At 40.1% G+C, this 20640-nt stretch overlaps 1 protein-coding gene across 1 annotated transcript in view; it reads left to right on the top strand.

Moving 5' to 3' along the window:
- The window catches only part of LOC136876862 (cysteine protease ATG4B), a 197328-nt gene extending 177099 nt beyond the window's left edge, over positions 1-20229 (top strand). Inside the window, exon 9 of the mRNA XM_067150621.2 lies at positions 20104-20229. The gene's annotated coding sequence lies outside the window, so the exon portion shown is untranslated. The remainder of the gene's footprint in view (positions 1-20103) is intronic.
- Positions 20230-20640: the final 411 nt, after the last annotated feature.

Genomic DNA, 20640 nt, shown 5'->3' with positions numbered 1-20640 from the left:
GAGACAATCAGAAACATTCCTTACAAATTTGAGTGGCTTTGTGTAGTTAGAGTAAAGATGTCATTAAAAAAAAACAGCAAAAGAGTGGCATACCAACCATATTATATCCCAATACTGACATTAGTTCCAGAAACTTGAGTAATAAAGGGAAGGTGAGTGCAATGACATTTTGGAGAAGTAGAAAGGAGAAACAAAAAGAAAAAGAGAGATAAGAAATAAAATTAAAGAACTAACACAAGTGGAATTGTTGCAGGAAAAGATGGCTTAGATGGTACGGGCACATGAAGAGAGTAGAAGATGGGAATGGAAGGCAGAATCTCAGGAGGAAGACCAAGGGGGAGATAGCTGCAAGGAGTGGAGGAGCAGGGAGGGTTAGACCAAAGTGATGATAGAAAGATGGTGGGAAGAGGAGATTCACTGTTCTTATGATTCATCCTCGAAGCAGGACCTCCAGCCTCTACTCCACATATCACTGTAGGTCACACAGCACACTTATAGTTGGACATTTATTCTTCCATCACACAGCACTCCAGCCTGCCATTCTCTAAAAGCAAAAATGCATAGCTAGACACAGAGGTACAGTTTCAGTTCCTGGCTGCCCTAGGCACAGTTTCTCAATGTCTTTCACATTAGCTATTATTAATACCTCTTCTTTCACACCTCCTTAACAGTCAACATGTCGAAAAAATATTTCAAGTTATTTCAACAAAAAGCATTTTGGCCTGATTTCTCTACAAGACATATTCTGGCACTGATGAATTCATGATCATCATCATAATCACAATCATCAGTAACTAGCTCCAGTTGCCTTGGGAGTGCTAAAAGAGTGCTCTTCATTTCTGCCAATCCAGTCACTTTTTTCTATTCTTTCCAACCTGAAAAGAAATGGATATAGAGGAACTATGATTTTTGCCTTTCTTGTGCATCTAGTGCAATGTTAATCCATTAGCAAACAAAACAACTAACTATCCAGATTTCTCCTCGCAGCAAGACAGAATATCTGTCAAGATGGCCCTCCCTCCTGGTGTAGCTCGTCGAGGACTGACAAGGACTGAAGGCAGGAAAAAGTGTGTGACATATGGATCATGTCCACGCAGAGGAGGTGACTAATACTAGCAAAACTGAAATGTACCTATTATAATAGAGATACAAACTATAAAAACAGCTGGAATTGATAAGATTTCTGGGGATAAATGAAAGGCAATAGTGCCATATCTAAAGTACTTATTTGATAACTGTTTGCTTGAAAGAGCTTTACCAAATGAACAGAGAGTTGCTATAGTAACCCCATTGTACAAAAGAAAGGGTGATAAACATAAAATAGATGATTATAGGCCAGTCAAGTTGACACATGTTGCATGTAAGGCCCGGGAAAGTATTATTTTTTATTATATTATTAGACGTGATTGCAAAATTACTAACTGGTTTGATAGAAGGCAGTTTGAGCTTACGAAAGGGTATTCCTGTGAGACTGAGCATGTAGGATTCTAGCAAGATATAGCAGATATTTTAGATTCAGAAGGTCAAACTGTATAGCTGTTGACCTATCATAGGCTTTTAATAGGGTAGATCAGGCGAGACCGCTGATGAAAGTAAGAGATATTGGCTGACTAAATTTATAGAAAAAAGAACTTATAGATTTGGAGTAGGAAAATTATCTGATCCATAATTATTAAGAGGGGGTTCCACAAGGTAGTGATGTGAGTAAAGAATTGGAATCACAGATATGCTTTTTTGCCAATGATATTTTACTGTATAGAGTAATTAATATATAAGTAATAATAATAACAACGTAAACGTTTCCACCTTTTCAATACTACAATATATTCACAAAATTACAAATTACACGGTACTAGTTTCGACCCATCTAGGGGTCATCATCAGCCGTATTGGAGCAAAGATCATTTGTGGCGAAATCCTAAGAAAATGTTATTTTAAAGAATAACAAGTGAAAAGAGATGTTATGGTAATAGTTAATAATACAAGGAATATACATACTAAGAGGTTTTTAACAAAGAATAAAGTATAAATGGGGTGTTGTAAAAATTATAATCATGGAAATCAGTAAGTTCTTGTATTGAAATGAAATATGGCTTAGGAAGAGGGCTTAAGGTGGGGCTGAAGGGTGCGGGAGAAAGTGTAACTGTCTTGGAAAAGTACCTCTGATTAAATTTAGGATTGAGTTTAGGTTGGCTGCATTATTGTTTCTGAGGAAAGTGATAAATAGATCGAAGAGTATGTTGGGTTTCTCTGAGATTTCATTGAGATTGTGACTGGTATTAAAGTATTGGTCTAGGTGTATGTAGTAATTTTCCATTATGTTGAGTAAAGGGCCCTTGTTTGCTAATACGAGGATGTCCATGTCTTGTTCAATATTGGTAAAATTATGGTTATAATCTTGCATGTGTTGGCCGATGGCTGAAAACCTGTTGTATTTTATTGCGTTAGTGTGCTCGTGGTATCTGATAATGAAGTTTCTCCCGGTTTGCCCGATGTAGGTTTTTTTACAGGTGGTACATTTGATCCTATAAACTCCTGATTTTAAAAAACTGCTGGTCTTGTTGATGTGTGAAGTATTGTATAAAACATTCATGTTCTTATTGTTGGTTTTGAAGGCTATTTTAACGCCTTGTTTCTTAAAGATGTTGGTTAACTTGTAGATATCATTGTTGAACGTGAAGGTGGAAAATGTTAGAGGTTTGGTTATTTCTTTTTTGAGGGTAGTTTTTGGACGATGTTTGTGTTTATTGATTATCCTTTATACTTTATTCTTTGTTAAAAACCTCTTAGTATGTATATTCCTTGTACTATTAACTATTACCATAACATCTCTTTTCACTTGTTATTCTTTAAAATAACATTTTCTTAGGATTTCGCCACAAATGATCTTTGCTCCAATACGGCTGATGATGACCCCTAGATGGGTCGAAACTAGTACCGTGTAATTTGTAATTTTGTGAATATATTGTAGTATTGAAAAGGTGGAAACGTTTACGTTGTTATTATTATTACTTATATATTATTCTCAGTTCAATACGGACCAAAAACATGAAATTCATAACCATCAATAGAGTAATTAAGTTACAGGATTGTGAACAAGTGCAAAAAAGATCTGGACAAAGTTGTGAGATGGACAGCAGATAATGGTATGAAGGTAAATGGAGTGAAAAGTCAGGTCGTAAGTTTCACCAGAAGTCTGTCAATTTTAACACGTTGAGTGCCAAGCGACCCCATTTGGGTACATGAGAGAACTTCACGTCCCCATATGGGGTCGTACGTTCGTTCTAAATCGAGAACTGTACGAACCCATTTGGGTGCGCAGTAAGTATGTGTTTTGAAGCTGTATAAAGTCCCTTCCTGCCATCTGTTGGTCGTCTATTTAAGTACGTTCATAGTCCACGTTCCATTCCTGAATTCCTGATTTGGCGCGACCCCATATGGGTACGTCAAGAGTGTTTTGTAGGGTGACAAGGTCATTGTCTATCTTGTGCACGGATTGTTTATGTAAGTGTGCAGTGTGGTGAGTTTCATTTTCTCTTTTAAGTCGTTACGAGTAAATCGAGCAGTAAAAGACTTAGTGCAGATAGTCTGGCCGATATACCGGTATCGAGCAAGTCGGACAATGATGATGTAGACGAAGTATACAGTTACAGTGATTTTCAACCCAGTACAGAACAACCATCGATCTCGCATGTTCATCCACATTGATGATCTACTGTCTTCAGCATACACATCACCACTGTACTCCGAGTTTCCAAGCCAGCTGTTGCAACAATTATGACCGTCTTCAACAATATACAGTAGTCACTGGTTTCCCATTTTGCACAATCATCGCTGCTAGGTTCTCTTACTCAAATTAAAAGTTATACAAGCAAAATTATGTACTTGTTCAGTATTACGTAACTACTAATTGTCCTTATAATAATATTCTGTTACATCCTAATTTAACAAATTCACATGATTTTCACTACTTTATATAACTACATTCTATACGAAAATTTCCTAACCTAAAATCGGAAGATCGTCATTTACAAACATTTCATGGCCTAAAATGGGGGATCGTACATTTCTAGGGCTCCAATATTAACAAGCGAACACATCTGTCATAATCAACAGCATATAACGTGTCCCTGCAAAGGAAAATGTAAGTATGACCGAGTGTCGGGGCAGTAACTACTGTATTAGTACGACCCCATATGGGTGCGCGTGCGCGTGTACGTGTACACTTCGTAATGACCAATACTTTGTACTTCTGACACGATAAATAAATAAATAAATAATATGACCCCATATGGGGTTGCAATATTTTACCTAATATATATAATAAGTTAACCTAATATATCATAAATACATCCTCATTTCAGCGATCATTTGCTTGGTTAAGCCTGTGAACGTTTTGGCACCAGAGAGTAACTCGATGTTATTAGCTCACGGCACTAGACGGCAATCCTTTGAAAATCGGTCTGGCACTCAACGTGTTAATTACTGTGTCAATGCAGTCTATGTACCTTATGGTCAGTATCCTGTCCTTGCCTGTTTTTATCATGTTTACCTGATATACATCTTGTCTTCCCTTTCTGTCTCTAGTGCAATCCCAATGATTTTCTTTCTCCCTGTTTGGTACCTAGATCTTCATAAAGGCTTTTGCAAGAGCTCTCTTTGCTTTCTTCCTTGCTAATTTGTATCATTTTCTAACTTTGAAGTTCTTCAGTTTGTTGAAACTAATTTCTGAATAAGTAAATTTAGAAACCACCTGAAAATGAAACAACTTGACAAAAGTAGGCATGAAGAGGGTAGCACAAGGTGACATGGCCCATGGTCTGATCCTCTTCACTGCATTCACACCTTGGAGAATCCATCCAACCCCACTTATGGCATAAGAAATTGCAGTGTCCATGCCCAGTTCTCAGTCTGTTGGGGCGACACCATAGTTTCCTTGGGAGGCCGAATCCCTTCATTTTCTGAGTTGGATTTAGGTCGTGAGCATTTGTTCCAGATGTTAAAACTGACCACTCATCCCGCCAGCTCTGGTTTAGATTAAAATTATCCTTCAAGAGTCGGTCGGCCAGTACACTTGCTGGTCTCCCAGATCGAAGTCGTTGTGGTGATGGGTAACAAATTCCTGGTGAACTGGTATGAGGGAGATGACAAAATCTTCTTTGCTTCTCTCAGCAGGGCTTCCTTTCTCCTCAGGTGGGCTAGTGGAATATGACTAAGTACGGGTAACCACTGGCGAGGTCTGGACTTTACAGTACCAGTTATGCAGCGCATAGTATCCACTTTATGCACATGTGCACTTTCCAGCCATACCGGGGCACAGTATCCCGCTGCAGAATAGACAAGCCTGATACCTGTTAATCGTGAGCAGTCAGCCGAGTCTCCCCAGGAACTGCCACAAAGCTTGAGCAGGATGTTCTTCCTTGTAGTGATTTTGTGAGAGAGCTTGGTGAGGTGTTCCTTTTAGCTCAGAGTTCTGTCCAGTGGGACTCCTAGATATTTCGGGAACGGGTTGTACTTTAGTTTTTCACCAAAGAATAAAACAGATGGCTCATAGTTTGGGAGTCAGTTGCTGAGATGGAAAGGTGAAACCTCGGTCTTAGAAGCACTTGGGATCAAACGCCAAGACTTGAAGAATGTTGCTATTTTAACCAAGTCTGCTGAAAGAATGCTTTCTCCATCCTCAAAATTTCTGCTTTGAGCTACTAGTGCAATGTCATCTTCATAGATGAACATAGTAGCTGTAGTTGATGGTAAGTCATGGATGTAGAGGTGGGGCCAATACTGATCTCTGTGGCAGATCGTTACTGTATTTAATTTTCTTTTGAGACTTTTAGAATCACCTAGGATTACTATAAATTCTCTCTCACAGAGCATGATGGAAATTAGGTTTGCAATTTTCAAGCAGGGAATTACTTTCGACACTTTAAGGATTAGTCCATGTCGCCAGACAGTATCATATGCATTTGTCAGGTGTTGATTTTAACTTCTTTTGGAAGCCTGCCTTGATGTGAGTGGTAAGAGACAAAACTAGATCAGTACAGCTACAATTTCTTCTGAAACCAGCTTGCTCTGGGGGGGATTACAGCTTTAGTAAGTGGTGAGGAGGACTCGTTCCAAGAGTTTATAAATGCAACTGAGAAGTGCTATTGGGCGATAGTTTTCAGGTCTCTGCTCCGACTTTCCAGTTCTAAGAAGGACGATCACCTTTGATGGTCTGAACTGCTTTGGCAGGTTGTTAGTCTGAAGGATGTAGGTAAAAAGAGAAGTGATCCACTTTATACTATGTGGACCCATATTTTGAAGGAATTTGTTGTAGATATTATCTGGGCCAGCAGCCTTACCGGTTTTCTGCATTTTGATAGCAGCTTCAACTTCCTGAACAGAGAATGGTGTTGACAGTTCCTCATTCTTCTTTGTTCCAAGTTTGAGCTTGGTGAGCTTACGTTTCACAGTTTTCGTGTGACTTCAACCATTCTATTTGCAATGGCATCTGGGCTCAAGTTAGTGCACTGCTTTTTAGAATAATGTTTTCCAGTAAGTCGATTTAAGACTCTCCAAGCTTTTCTGCTCGATTTTGCAAAGTCCATGTCTTTCACCGTTGCTTCCCTCTTTTCTCTCCTATTCTTGTTTAATGTCCGTAGAAGCTGTGAACCTACTTCATGGCTGCCTGTTGTTTGATATTCTTCATACAGAGCCTCACTTTCCGGATTCCAAGCGGGCACATAATATTTTCTTAAACCTCATGTTCGATTTGGCAGCTGAAATGACTAAGCTGACGAAGTCATCATAGTTACTGGCAGTTGGTTCTAGATTTATATCACACAGCTTCTGATCAAGATCTTTAGAGAATTTATCCCAGTTTCCATGATTAAAATTCCACCTGGGTAAAGGTACTGAGGTCACCAGGGGTATCTTCATACCTGCTTCCAACAGGACTGATCGATGCTGGCTGTTTGGGAAACTTGATAATATTGTACGTGTAATACTGAGAGGTTGATCAAAGCAATCCTTGGACACAAATGTTAGGTCGGGGTTGTAGTCTCTTCTCCTGCATAATGGAAAGTGCCCTTGTTTTTCGCATCAAAAAACTAGGTGCAGTTTGGATATTTCAGCCCACTGAGTTAATGCCTCACCATCTTCATCAACTGTGTCATATTGCCAGTTAGTATGATGGCTGTTGAAATCTCCAGTGTAAACGCAGAGATGGCTGAATGTTGGCAAAATGCTAGGAGACCATCTGATGCTAGGGGCTTATACACATTAATAACTGTTACGTTATTAACCTGTATTACTATAGCGAAAATGAGATCCTTTACACTTGACTCAACAACTTGAACTCCTGTAAGACTGGATTTGGCATAGGTGGCAACCCCATACTGCTGATGGTGCAAAGCGTCGACTAGGGTATAGCCCAATATTTGTCCTCTTCTATCAAAGTCCTGTTCATCTGTAGTGTGTGTCCTGAATGTTGACGATATCAATGCCAAGGTTGTTCAGCTGTTTTCTAAGATATTCACACTTGGCACGACTTAAGCTTTCAATATTTAGTTGGAAAATACAGACTGAAGATCCAGTGTCTATTGTTGAGTGGTTCTGAAAAGAACCGTTATTTACAAAAGTTTGAGACATTATGTCCTTCAACTGTATCACTTTATGTCGCTGTTGCTTGCTTAGCACTTTATTTTCTGGTCACACTCTTAGACAATGAATTAGAGGTTACACTCGAACATGTGCGACTAGGAGGAATTACTTTGGCCGCCATTTTGAATAAACTTCTACCAACTTGAGTGATTGAGTCTAAACTCGAAAGTGGGAGTTCAACATTCGCGACCTCTACGCGCTTTCAGGTGCAGATGCCATTCCTCTTTATGACAGATTTTAATTTTGTCGTCATTAGTAAGGAATTTCACAACTTTTTCTGTATCCATAACTAGGCTATCGCAAGACAAATATGCACCACACTAGTCAATTTCACACTATTATGTTCCTAATCCAGATGTATCATACAACAAATATTAGTTACACTTCATTGTACCACTCAACACAAAATACACTTACTTCTGAATGGAATGTGGAATACAAGCACAAATAGACTCACTGTATTATTTAGCAATCTCGCTGCTAACCGGCAAGCAAAATTGAACATTCGTGACTCCTGAGGCGAACGGCTTGCTCCCCAAGTGTGCAACTTATCCTGTGAAGTTTGGGATTTGAAGACCTCTTTCTATAATCTTGCAACTGTGGCGATGGCTCTTACCCGAGTTGGATATCACGTTCCTTTCACAAGGGATGACAAGTAACATTTTCAGGGCTAGCAAAACGTGATTGTACAAAGCGGTAATAGCAAAAATTTGTGATGCAATAAGTGAGGTATTTTTATATACAGTAGATTTAATGCAATGAGAACCAGGACTTTGAATTTACAACGTGCTAAGCAGGAAAATGTGTTATTGAGGTTTCACTGTATATACACCTCAGTATATCTTACATGCCACTTCTTTATCAATATATGGGAAGTTCAGGAGAGATGCTGCAGAAGCCATTGTTCACTACTATGCCATCAGATAGCTCCACCAACTTCGCAGCTTGTATGCCTCCATCCCTGATGCTCACTCAGCTTGCTAGCAAGCCAGTTGCTCGAGTGCTGTGGATACGTATGGGAGTGGAACATTTTTGCCTTGTCAGTTGGTGTGAAAACATTCTAAGAAGGTAAGATGACCACATTACAACACTGCAATCGCTAGGTATAAATATCATGTATTGTTTAATGTGATATCTGAGGATGTTATTCTTCTCAATTCAGACAAAGGAATCCTCGAACAAAACAGGCCCTTTGTGCTTACCGACTGCGGCATCTCTCCTTCAAATTCAGGAAAGATGCCATGTCATTTCGAAGGAGAGATGCTGCATCTTGCAGAATGATTACCAAGGTTTACATGCCCATTTTCTTCATATGTTATTGTACTGTATCCTAAATAAACCGGCCGCACGGTGTAGGGGTAGCGTGCTTGCCTCTTACGCGGAGGCCCCGGGCTCGATTCCCGGCCAGGTAAGTGGTTTTTACCTGATTTGAGGGCTGGTTCGAGATCCTCTCAGCCTACTTAATTACAATTGATGAGCTATTTGATGGTGAGATAGCGGCCTCAGTCTAGAAAGCAAAGAATAACGACAGTGCGGTACTAAATCTCACATTGGACCAAGACATCAACAACTGCACGGAGTGTTGGGAAAACTACTACCGAACAGCTTCAAAGAGTGACTGGATTCAACGCAGCAAATGTCTCAAGTGGTTGCATGAAACATGCACACTCTACAAACAACTTCGTATTAACTGTGGAGGAGAAGAGAATGTTAGGAAACAAAAATGACAATGCGGCAACTCTCCTCAGTGGTGATACATTTCAGTGGAGTAGGTTATTGATGTATTGTCACTATAACGTTAGAGTGAAATATTGGACAGGTGTTAGATGGACGTTTATGTATAGGTAATGAATGAATGTAATGTGCGGGTAAAAAACAAATGTATGAAAATTCATTTTAAGATTTTTTTTTGATTTTTTGAGAAAGTGCGGCATCTCTCCCTAACTTCCCTTAAATTTAAGCTCTGCAGAAACTAAACAATTATACTTGTACTGGAGGTACACCTGCCCCATGCATTTAAAACTAGTGCCTTGTAGAAGGCCACCTACAACAGTAAATCTGAAGCTCATTTCGGAAATAGTTGGAACATATCTCAACAGATGTCACTACTATCAACTTATGTGCGCCGTCTGGGGTGAAGATGAACTATTAATTTTCAAAGAAAATTTGTATGTCAATGTTTCCTAAAGTGAATTGTTTATAGTTTGTTTTTTGGTGTTTTAAAGTTATCAACACTTCTCTCTCTTCCTGTCATCTTAATATGTTAACCACTGAGAAGATTTATACAACCAGTCACAATTTTTTATATTTATTTGACTATCCAATGAAAATTGGGGGGTGTGTCAGGGTTTCAATTCAGAGAAATGTGGAACCTTCCTCTCCGCTATAAAAACTGGGACATTTCGGGACATATTGTCTTTGTGATCACTCCAGTCAAGAGGTTTAGAGTGTGTTCGTAGCAGAGGCAGGGGGAAAGGGCTCCCTTGTCCATCTTCGGAAGGTCCACCAGCTCAAGGTAATAGCAGATTCTGCATAACAATGTGATAGTCTTTGAAAGCTAGCTTGAGGGGAAGATTTCAAATTTCTTTCACAATGTAACTTTTATTTCTTAATGTAAATTCTCAAACAAGTCTCAACAAACTCAGGGAATAAAGAGTGAGGTACCCTCTTGTATTCCCTCTCAACTCAATATTGAGGTGACTATGATTTTGTAACCTTTAAATTCATCTCTTAATTTAGTAAACTTTCTCTCCATCTGGTCACCTCCGTAGCCTCTGTAACGTTGGGCCATAAGCTCACATAGTATTTTAAGTATTTTCATGTGAATTTAAATTAGTGCAAGTGTTTGCCTGCTAAGCTTTTGATTTTCAGCCAGTAACTTTAACTTTTCGCTTTTACTAAAGGCCACATAGTATGGGTACTTGTTACCCCTGTTAAACTTAATTTCATTCTTTTCCTTTTGATGTAAAACAAACTGTTGGGCGATTAAGACAGTGTTTACTATTTGGTTCTGTGAAATGTAGGTAGGTGCCTTAATAGGCCTGGAGCTTGTAATTTTGGAGAATAGTCTCCTAGGAAGTAATTATGTAAAGACACTCTTCCACTGATGTAAAAATTGGGAGATCCATCTCCTTGACTGCTGGTTGAAGGGAGCAGTAGTGCTCACGTAACATTTGTAATTAGGGAGCTTCAAGCCCAGGTTGTTAATTGGTTGTTTGTTGACTATTCTGATTTTCCTAAATTGTTACCCAAGCTCACGAGTTTGTTCCTGATTTGCTTAACAAAGTGTAAAGTTTAAAAAAGAAAACAAAAAATTAAATTAAAAAAATTAAAGTTCTATCCATCTCCAACTCCTCATTGACATCTTATGGAGCAACTCAGGAGTTATGTTTCAAAAGGCTTCCTTCACACTTTGGCGCAATTCTTCATTAGTCATGTACTGACATTGAGCCACATTTGACTTGATTACTCCCCATATTGAGTTGTCTGGCGTGGTAATGTCCAAACTTTGTAGTGGTCATTTCAATGGGTTATTGGTGAGGCACACCCAATCCAGCAGCCTCAAAATTGTTCATCAAGGAACTCACGCACCTGAATAGCAAAATGTGCTGGAGCCCTCTCCTGCTGTAACCACACATGATCCATGATTACCTTGTCTTGGAGCTGAGATATTAACCAAGTTTGTAACATGTGCAAATAAGAATTTCCATTCAGGTACCCTTCAAAATAATACGGTCTGAACAGGTTACATGATGACATCCCGGCCCATACCGTAACATGAGGTGCGTTCCTTTCCAACTCTTGCACATAATGGGGCTTTTCCTTACATCAGGAAACCACATTTCCCCCTCTGTGAACCAATAAATTGCACATTCATCAGAAAATAATACTCTTGAGCAAGACACGACATTTGGAAATTGTGCCAACAATGCATGGAAGGCTCTAAGTTGCTGCTTCATGCCATTGTCAGATAATTCATTCACATGCATTGGTCTAAATCCTTTCATTTTCAAATCTCTTTTAATGTGGTCATGCATTGTTGATGCAGTACTTGAGATTCAGCTGCTCTTTTGTGAATGGATTTAATTCGAGACTGCTCAATTGATTGAACGACAACGGCACACGCTTCTTCCTGCGTTTTCTTACATCTACTACATGGCCTGTCATTGACAATGCCTGGAGCAAAAGCACATTTCTCCCAATCGAGCAGAGTAGCTTTATGTGTTGGCGGCTTGCCAAAGTGATCTCTAAACACACTCATTATCTCTGTCATTGTTTGCCCTCTCTGTGGTCATTCGTGCACTCACAAACACACACCTCCAATCGCTCTTCAATAGTGTAACTGTTTAACTTGTATATTGCAGACATACCTGTCACGAGCTCTCGTCAGTTTGCTTATGCTGACGATCTGGCAATAATTAGTCAGCATGTGGATGCTAATGTGATAGAGAGAACTTTAAATGCAGATCTGGATGTTTTGTGCACATACTTCAAAACGTGGTGCTTGTAACCAAGCCCTAGTAAAATGGAAACCTGCTTCTTCCATTTAAATAACCGGCAAGCGAATATCACCTTGAAAGTGTCACTTAATGGAAGTCTTCTCCCTCACAATGCCAACCCCAAATATCTTGGAGTTACTCTCGACCGAACGCTATCATACAGGAAACATCTAACCAACCTAGCAGCCAAATTAAGGTCACGCAACAACATCATTCACAAACTTGCTGGCTCCACATGGGGAGCCTCTGCATCTACTTTGTGTACTTCAGCTATGGCACTGGTGCTTTCCACAGCTGAGTACTGTTCTTCCGTATGGATCAACAGCTCTCATGCTGAAAAGGTGGACATGGTCCTGAATGAAACAATGCGTGTCATAAGTGGCACAGTAAAATCTACTCCTCTTTTCTGGTTGCCAGTGCTCAGCCACATAGAACCTCCTAGAATTAGAAGATTGAACAACTTGTTTAGAGAATACAGCAAGATATTAACCAATCCTGATCTCCCCATCCATGAAGATGCTAACGTCAGATTCAGCCGCCTCAAATCAAGATCTCCTCCTATTCAAACAGCACAGGAACTTGTTGGGAGGGATTTCAATCCAAAAGCAGATTGGCAACAAGAGTGGAACAGCGTAGCTCCGACTCAATGGCGGGCATTGTTCAATTATAAGAATCTTCCAGCTGGCTTTGATTTGCCCTGCAAGACATGGGTAGCCCTCAACAGAGTCCGTACTAACCACGGGAGATGTGGTTCAATGATGTTTAAATGAGGTATGAGATCTTCCCCAGCCTGTGACTGTGGTGCAGTTAAACAGACTATCGACCATATCGTCACCGAATGCATTGGAAGGGCATTCGCTGGATCTAGCCAGGACTTTGTGATGGCTTCTGCTGAGGCCATACAATGGCTAGAGAATTTAGGTCTAAATCTTTGAACCCTTTTGCTTGCATGATTGTTTTCAATGTTATGTGTATATCTTATAATTATGTATATAATGGTTTGTGCTTACTGTTCATTTATATTTAATCTTTGTATTGTTTTGTGTATGTTACCATACGCTAATAATAATAATATACTGTGTTTGCTCACATCAGCCATGGCTTCACAACTGAAATACAACTGAAAAAACACAGTTTGAGAGCTTCAAAGCAGGGATAACAATACAAAAACTATTCAATTCCCCAATTATACAAACTCAATAGTCCATGTCATGGACTATAACAAAACTAGGGATACGGGGACTTCTCGGGCAGCCTGGACATGCTTCAGATGACGGAGTAGGAATACTAGTCAGCATACTCTGAAACAAATATGATTAACGTGGTATTTCCATGTCAGCTTTGGGTCAAGATGTACTTCAAGAAGTTTAACATTCATTCCCTTGATTTTCTTAGGTTAACAATTAGGTTTTGTGCTTTCTACTAATTACAGACAAAACCATTTATTTGAAATGATGATTTAGCTTATTCTAATGTGTGTTTGGACAATACAATAGTTCATTATATTTTTACATGAGCTCAGAAAAGTAGTCGTCTGCATATAAGACTATTTGTTTGTTCATTCTCATCTAAATCATTTAACATGATCAGAAAGAGAAATGGACCAAGGATGGACACCCCACATTCCACCTCAGATTCTTTCAGGGTCACTCCATTTACCTACACATACTGGGTTCGACCAAATATGTATGATTTAAAAATTGTATGTTCATTTCCAGAAATGCCATAATATGCTAATTATTCAGATATAATATCATGTGGTACACAATCAAAAGCCTTACCTACTAAGGTCACCCAGGGAAATCTTATCGTACTTTCCTTCTCTCCATCTTGGAGAGGTGGAAGCTTTTGCACCCCATTCCTTTGTTATTAACATGTTATTACCATTAATAAAGTATTATTACTATAAACGAAGATAAGTAGGTCCATCTGTTCAATACTTTAAATTATATGTTATTATTTATTCATTATATATTAGGACTAGTTTCAGCCCTTCTATTGAGTCATCAGCCTTAATCATGAATGGAAGAGACATTATATGTAATTTACAATCACCAAAACCCGATATATCACATTGGTACACTCCAGTGACGTATACTGAGGGCTACCAAGGCTATCAGTGAAGCCCAAGCCTCAAATGAGAACGATAGATATCTAAATCTTATTGTAATGTAAGCATCTGACACATTCTTCCATTTACAAAACTTGAAAGTATTGAGAAAGAACGTCGCTCGTATTTCTGAGAGCAAGGCATCAGAGACCAATATCACAGCCCAGGCCTTCGGCCCACTCCCCTCGACCCGCCGCGCGAGGCTTGCTGGCGAATGTCGGAATGGTGCGGGGAATGAGGGGATCCTAACCTTGAGCTGGGCTAGGCTTTGGTCCGTCAAATCGCCGCCGTTAACGAGAGAGACGGCAGTGGAAAGAGAAGGCCCAAAGACTCAAAGTTCTCCGGAAGTGTCCGAATTGATGGGATTCACCAATGTGCTACAGTATCACGAGTTTGTTTTTGCATGTGCAGGACATCTTATGGGTTGCTTATAGTTGGAAATTATTGGTATATTTCAGTTGATCTCAGAACAATTTTAGTTTATCTGAAGTTATAGTGTTTAACTTGACTGTGACCTTGTGATGTTACTTTTGTGAAATGGCTGAACCGTGTGTAAGTTGTTGGATAATCCATTCTCGCAACTGAAATATGAAGATAAATTGCTGATAATTAAAATTGGTAAGCCTATCCCACCTCTTACTCGGTTAGAGTGTGAACAGGAGGAGAAAAACAAGAATCCATACAAAGGGGTATTTCAACTTAAGTAAGTATGAAAAGTATTTGTGGTTATGTGGCTCATGCGAACTTCACAAACTTTATTGTTGGCCATGCTTATTGTTTGCAACTGAGAAAACAATAATAATAATATCCGCCTCTGTGGTGTAGGGGTTAGAGTGTTTAGCTGCCACACCCGGAGAACCAGGTTCGAATCCCGACTCTGCAACGAAATTCGAAAAGTGGTAAGAGGGCTGGAACGGGGTCCACTCAGCCTTGGGAGGTCAACTAAGTAGAGGAGGGTTCGATTCCTACCTCAGCCATCCTCGAAGTGGTTTTCCGTGGTTTCCCACTTCTCCTCCAGGCAAATGTTGGGTTGGTAACTAACTTGAGGCCATGACCACTTCCTCCCCTCTTCCTTCTCTATCCCTTGAGGCCATGACCACTTCCTTCCCTCTTCCTTCTCTATCCCTTCCGATCTTCCCATCCCCCACAAGGTCCCTGCTCAGCATAGCGAGTAAGGCCGCCTAGACGAGGTACTGGTCCCCCTTCCCAGTTGTGTCCCCCGATCCAAAGTCCCACGTTCCAGGACACTGACCTTGAGTGTAGAGGTGGGATCTCTCACTGAGTCCGAGGGAAAAACCAACCCTAGAGGACAAATGGATTAAGAAATAATAATAACAATAATGCATAGCCTCTGGAAAGGCTTGATGGTGACCTGATGAAATGAATTGTGAAGACGTCATAAGCACCCAGTCCCCGAGCTAGGGGAAATAATAGTACGATGAGGCTGATTCGTTGGCTACCATCCACATTGATCAGGTGTTGAGTATTGGCAGTAGCAGAGGCTAGGTCTTGTGAACCATCCTTAACACAGCAGGCTACTCCGATGGCTATTAGCTGCAGCTCAAAACCCTTAAGTCTTGACGTTCACTAAACCAACTATCGAAACTGGGTAACCTAAGTCTAGTGATAGCCCATGTCTTGATTGCAGCATACGCCATTGGTATCCTCATTGATACAACAAGCTATGATCATATAAGAGTCTGTTTAAACTTATTTAACTTGCACATGTGAATCACTTGTTCTTGTAGTAAAACTATGGTCTTGATATATGACGTATATATTACACATTTAAGATAACACAATGACACATTAAAAATACAACCTGTGACAATAAAGTTCGGTGAATGAAGTCAGAACTGTCGATCCGGCAACACTGGCGACACGCAACGCTGCACCTGCGTAGCAGCAGGTTTTGACCACCTACTCCCAACGCTGTTCAGTTGAGCATCGTGTGTGTGCCGTGTAAGACCTGTTTGACACAGTGCGTTGGTTCTGAACTGCGAACAGGAACATGAACGACCAAAAGATCAATTTACGATTTTGTTTTAAGCTTGGCAAGACACCGAAAGAAACGCATGCGAGGCTGGTATGTGTTTATGAAGATCAAGCACTGTCCTTGAAGTGTGTGTACGAGTGGTTCGCCCGTTTTCGAGGAGGCCGGGAAAGTGTTTCTGACAACCCCCGTAGCGGAAGACCGGCGACCGCCGTCAGTGACGAAAACATTGAGAAGGAGAGAACATTAATCACGGACGATCGGCGAACAATTGTGCGCATGATAGCGGATGGACTGCAGGTTAACCGTGAATCCGTGTGACAAATCGTTACCCAGAGGTCAGGAAAGAGGAAAACGTGTTCTCTTCTTGTGCCACATCACTTGACTGACGATCAGAAGCAGGCACGTTTAGAGGCCAGACTTACTCCTATTCCCACGACTCAAACTCGCTTTGAAAGAAAAGCGATTTGACGATATTCTTGATATCCAACGAAACGTGACTAGGCTTTTGAACACCATCCCAAAGGAAGCCTTCTTTCAAAGTTTCCAGGACATGTATCGGCGATCTCAGCAGTGCATAGTTATGGGAGGGGACTATTTCGAAGGACGGTAAGGTCACTGTCGTGCATTGTTCATCTATGTTGATAGTACAGGACTATTCACTGAACTTTATTGTCACAAGTTGTATGTCCTTCCAACACATGATTTTTACGATGTCCTTTGGTGTAGGTCAACCTTCTTCCCATTCCTTTGATCAAAATATTGTTTGTTCCGCAGTTTTGTTGTAAAGTCGTGTCTTCGAAATTGGTTAAATTTATGCTGAGATATTTCTACCATATAGCAACTCGGCAGGTGAAATACCTGACTCTAATGGAGTGTTCCTATATTTGAGAAGTCCCAGGTTGACGTCAAAGAATGCTCTCTGCTATATCTACTGCTTTCTCAGCACATCCGTTTGCAGGAAGGTATCTGGGGCTCGATACTTCACATATAAATCCATATTGTACAGCAAATCGTTTGAACTCTTCAGACACAAATTGAGTGCCTCCATCTGAACGGAGAATTACAGGCACCCCATGATGCACAAACACATTTTTCAATCACACTATAACCGCCTGGGATGTCAAACAGGCTACGTATACCAACTCCAGGAAATGCGAGTAGTAATCTTGAATGACCAAGTCAGGTACCATTTACCGATATGTTTCAACAAGTCTGTGACAGGTTTTGTAGAAAGAAAAAAATTGTGTGTTTTGCATTTGGACTGGTGGACTTAAAGAAGACAGTCGTTTGGAAATGTAACTATTATTAATGTTACTAAATTGAAAAGGGTTGTTATCGTTATTGGTGGGTGATATTGTGTAACATTGTGAAACTTTCGTGGCGTGAACATTCGGAACAGGGGGGTGTCCGCCCCTATCGATTCTAGAAGCATGTTTTAGTTGTTTACTAGTTTCTTAAGATGGAAGGTTCTCGATAAATATTTCCGTTGGAGAAAATGACAGGGTTTTATTGGTGAATCTGGGTGGCGTGAGGTAAGCTTCTGTGGCCTGATTGGTTACCTGGTGATCGGACCGGGACCAGATCCGCCCTCCTCCGGAGAGCGAGGCAAACCTTCGACGTCTTTCGCTTCTCGCCGGTCTAGCGAACGGATCCACTTCGGCGATCCTCACACCCCACCTTTAATCGTTGTATTCCGGAAGTTGTATTATGTTAATGTATCTCTTTCCTTTAGCCTTTTTGAGTTAAGGAAAAAGCCCTTGGTAAATTAATCTAAGCTCGTTTGATTTGGGGGTATGATAACCTGCTTTTATTGGTTGGTTAAAATTCAATTTGGAAGAAATATCTGCAGATCAAGGGACCACCGTTGTTTTTTAAAATCCGCAACGCACATCTTCCCATGGCCCTGGTAGGGTTCCCACGCCTGCTCCACATCCTTCCTTTAGTTGTCAAGTTGATCAGCCTGATGTTCATTTGTTTATTTCTCGATGGAGTTTCATCTGCCGTCTTCGTTTGTCTTAAAGTGTCCAAAAACCTTGTAATTTAACTTTTATTATTAAGTTTTCTTTACCATGTGTCGTGTAACTGCGGTATCAGTGGCATATTGGTAGCAGAGCGTGGTTTAATTTTTACGAATTTATACGCATAACCTGCATTATTTTCAAAATAAAGTTGTTTGAAAATCCACCTTTTCAATACAATATGTTTTTATTGAGATGTATAACTTGTAATAGCATACAGGCAACCAACGCTCTTTATGGAACTGCTCCAAAATGGCTCCCTGCCCATATGAAGTAGAATCTACTGTAACTCTGGTAGGTAAGCCTTTCCTGTATATCCATAGAGTCAGGGATGTAAGAATTTGATATTCTCCCATGCCTCCTGTTGTACATGTGTCCAGATCACTGGCGATTCTTGTTCAGCAATACCCCCTAAGGGGCGGTCAATTTGGCAAGATATTCATTATATAGTTCACCATTCCAAGTTACCGTCGTAATTGAGGCTCATATCAGAGGAGTTTAAGGTTTTGTATTGCCTAGACTTTCTCAGTATCAGGTAGGATATATTATTCTCTAGTGTGTGGTCTGGGAATTTTACCTTTCGAACACCTAGTTCACATTTGGGTTGAGGGTAATCCCGTATTCATTTACTGTAGTCAGTACGGTACCTTCTCGACTCCTTCACGGAGTTGAATTGTATCCTCACCCTGAAAAACGTTTGAACCAGATGTGAACTCATGGGCACACTCTTGAAAAAAAATCAGCTGAATGGGGTTATAAATGTTGAGTTAATAGCTGTTGGGGTCCAAAAGGAGCTACCAGAATCCTTTAAATGCATCTAGTCTTATAAAAAATGTGCAACCTCTAATATACCAAGAGACTCATCAACTGAGGGTAACTGGCACTCGCCGTTGCACATACTTGTTTAGCTGTGTGAAGTCCACACAAATCCGAACCCTACCGTCTTTGCATGGGACCACAATCACAGGGGTACACCAAGGTATAGGTTCCTCTGCTGGTTCGATTATCCCCTCCTTAATCATCTTGTCCAGCTCCGCTTTAAGGGTAGTGCCACGCGACGGGGGGCAGCTATAGCAAATAATTTATCTTCATTGCTCAACCTGATAGTATACTCCATTCCTTTTATCGTGCCAAGTTTGTTATTCAACATGCCAGTAAATCTCCTAATGATATAAAGTCCCACTTCATTTAGATCTAAGTTGATTTGGTCTATTTTTACAGCACCTCTCTGCCTAATAGCGGATTCTCGTATTTCAAAACCACAGATCACACCTACTTGAACATCACATCGCTATTGAAGTTTAACTGCTGTACTATAAGAAATAACCGTATTATATCTGAACTCGCGTAGCTCAGGGTTTACGAAGTACTACAAAGATATCATTATCATCGTAAGAATGTATGCTAACACAATATTTACGTACACATTCTTGTCACGAAGGAAACGGAAGACCACGAATTATTCTACACTTTATGATTACTGCAGCCAAACACAACACTTATCTTTCCACTCACGCTGAGAGGAGATGCGAATGAATGACACATGCAATTATTTACTGATTTAAAGTTACTCCAAACGCATAAATAAAATAATAAACTTCATCTAATTTACACGCTCTTATGACAGGTTAAATAACTCCAGGTCACACCGCTAGACAGAGCTCAAATCGCAGTCACTCGATATCTCGCAGTGTGTCCGGTATTAACACTACCGTATTTCAATTGAGAAAAAAACAGTTTCAGTTTAAGGAGATATTGGGTCATAAAAACCAGGATTGAGAATAGAACACCGAAAGATGACGAACATTATTATTAATTCTGTATTTATTTACTTTTCAGGTGGACTAACTTTGAAATATGGCATCCAGATTGCAGTATACATCAATAATAATGAAAGTATTCTTTATATAGATACAGAAATATGTAAATGTGTATAACATAGACAATAAAATTAAGGAATTAAACCCATTTGTCTTATCTTCATAATGGTAAGCCATCAAATTTAAGTACTTTTATTAAAATAAGAGCAACTAAGAAAACATTGGAAGAAATGAAATGAACGTGCTTTTACCAGTTAACTCAAAATCGACATTACAATTAAGATCGTATAGGTACAGTTCACTTTGTGCTGAGATCTCATGACATTTCCTGTAGTCATATTTTTTCTGTGTCCAATACTTATATGCGATATTGATATCCTTCTAAAGCAAATTCTTTATGCCAGGGCTGTAAATAAAGCAGTGGTAACGTAGTCCAGACATTTGCAAGAGATGGGGCATGCGAAAATAGGATATGGGTGCGGCCATGTGGTGCTGTTGTCGATGTGTAGTGTGCATTTGACGGGCATCCAGTTGAGAGTGTGTTTGCTGAGCGGCA

Source organism: Anabrus simplex, chromosome 7, assembly GCF_040414725.1.
Source record: "Anabrus simplex isolate iqAnaSimp1 chromosome 7, ASM4041472v1, whole genome shotgun sequence".
In the NCBI taxonomy this organism is placed as follows: domain Eukaryota; kingdom Metazoa; phylum Arthropoda; class Insecta; order Orthoptera; family Tettigoniidae; genus Anabrus; species Anabrus simplex.
The sequence above is the reverse complement of the archived record's forward strand: the minus strand, read 5'-3'. Positions and strand labels throughout refer to the sequence as shown.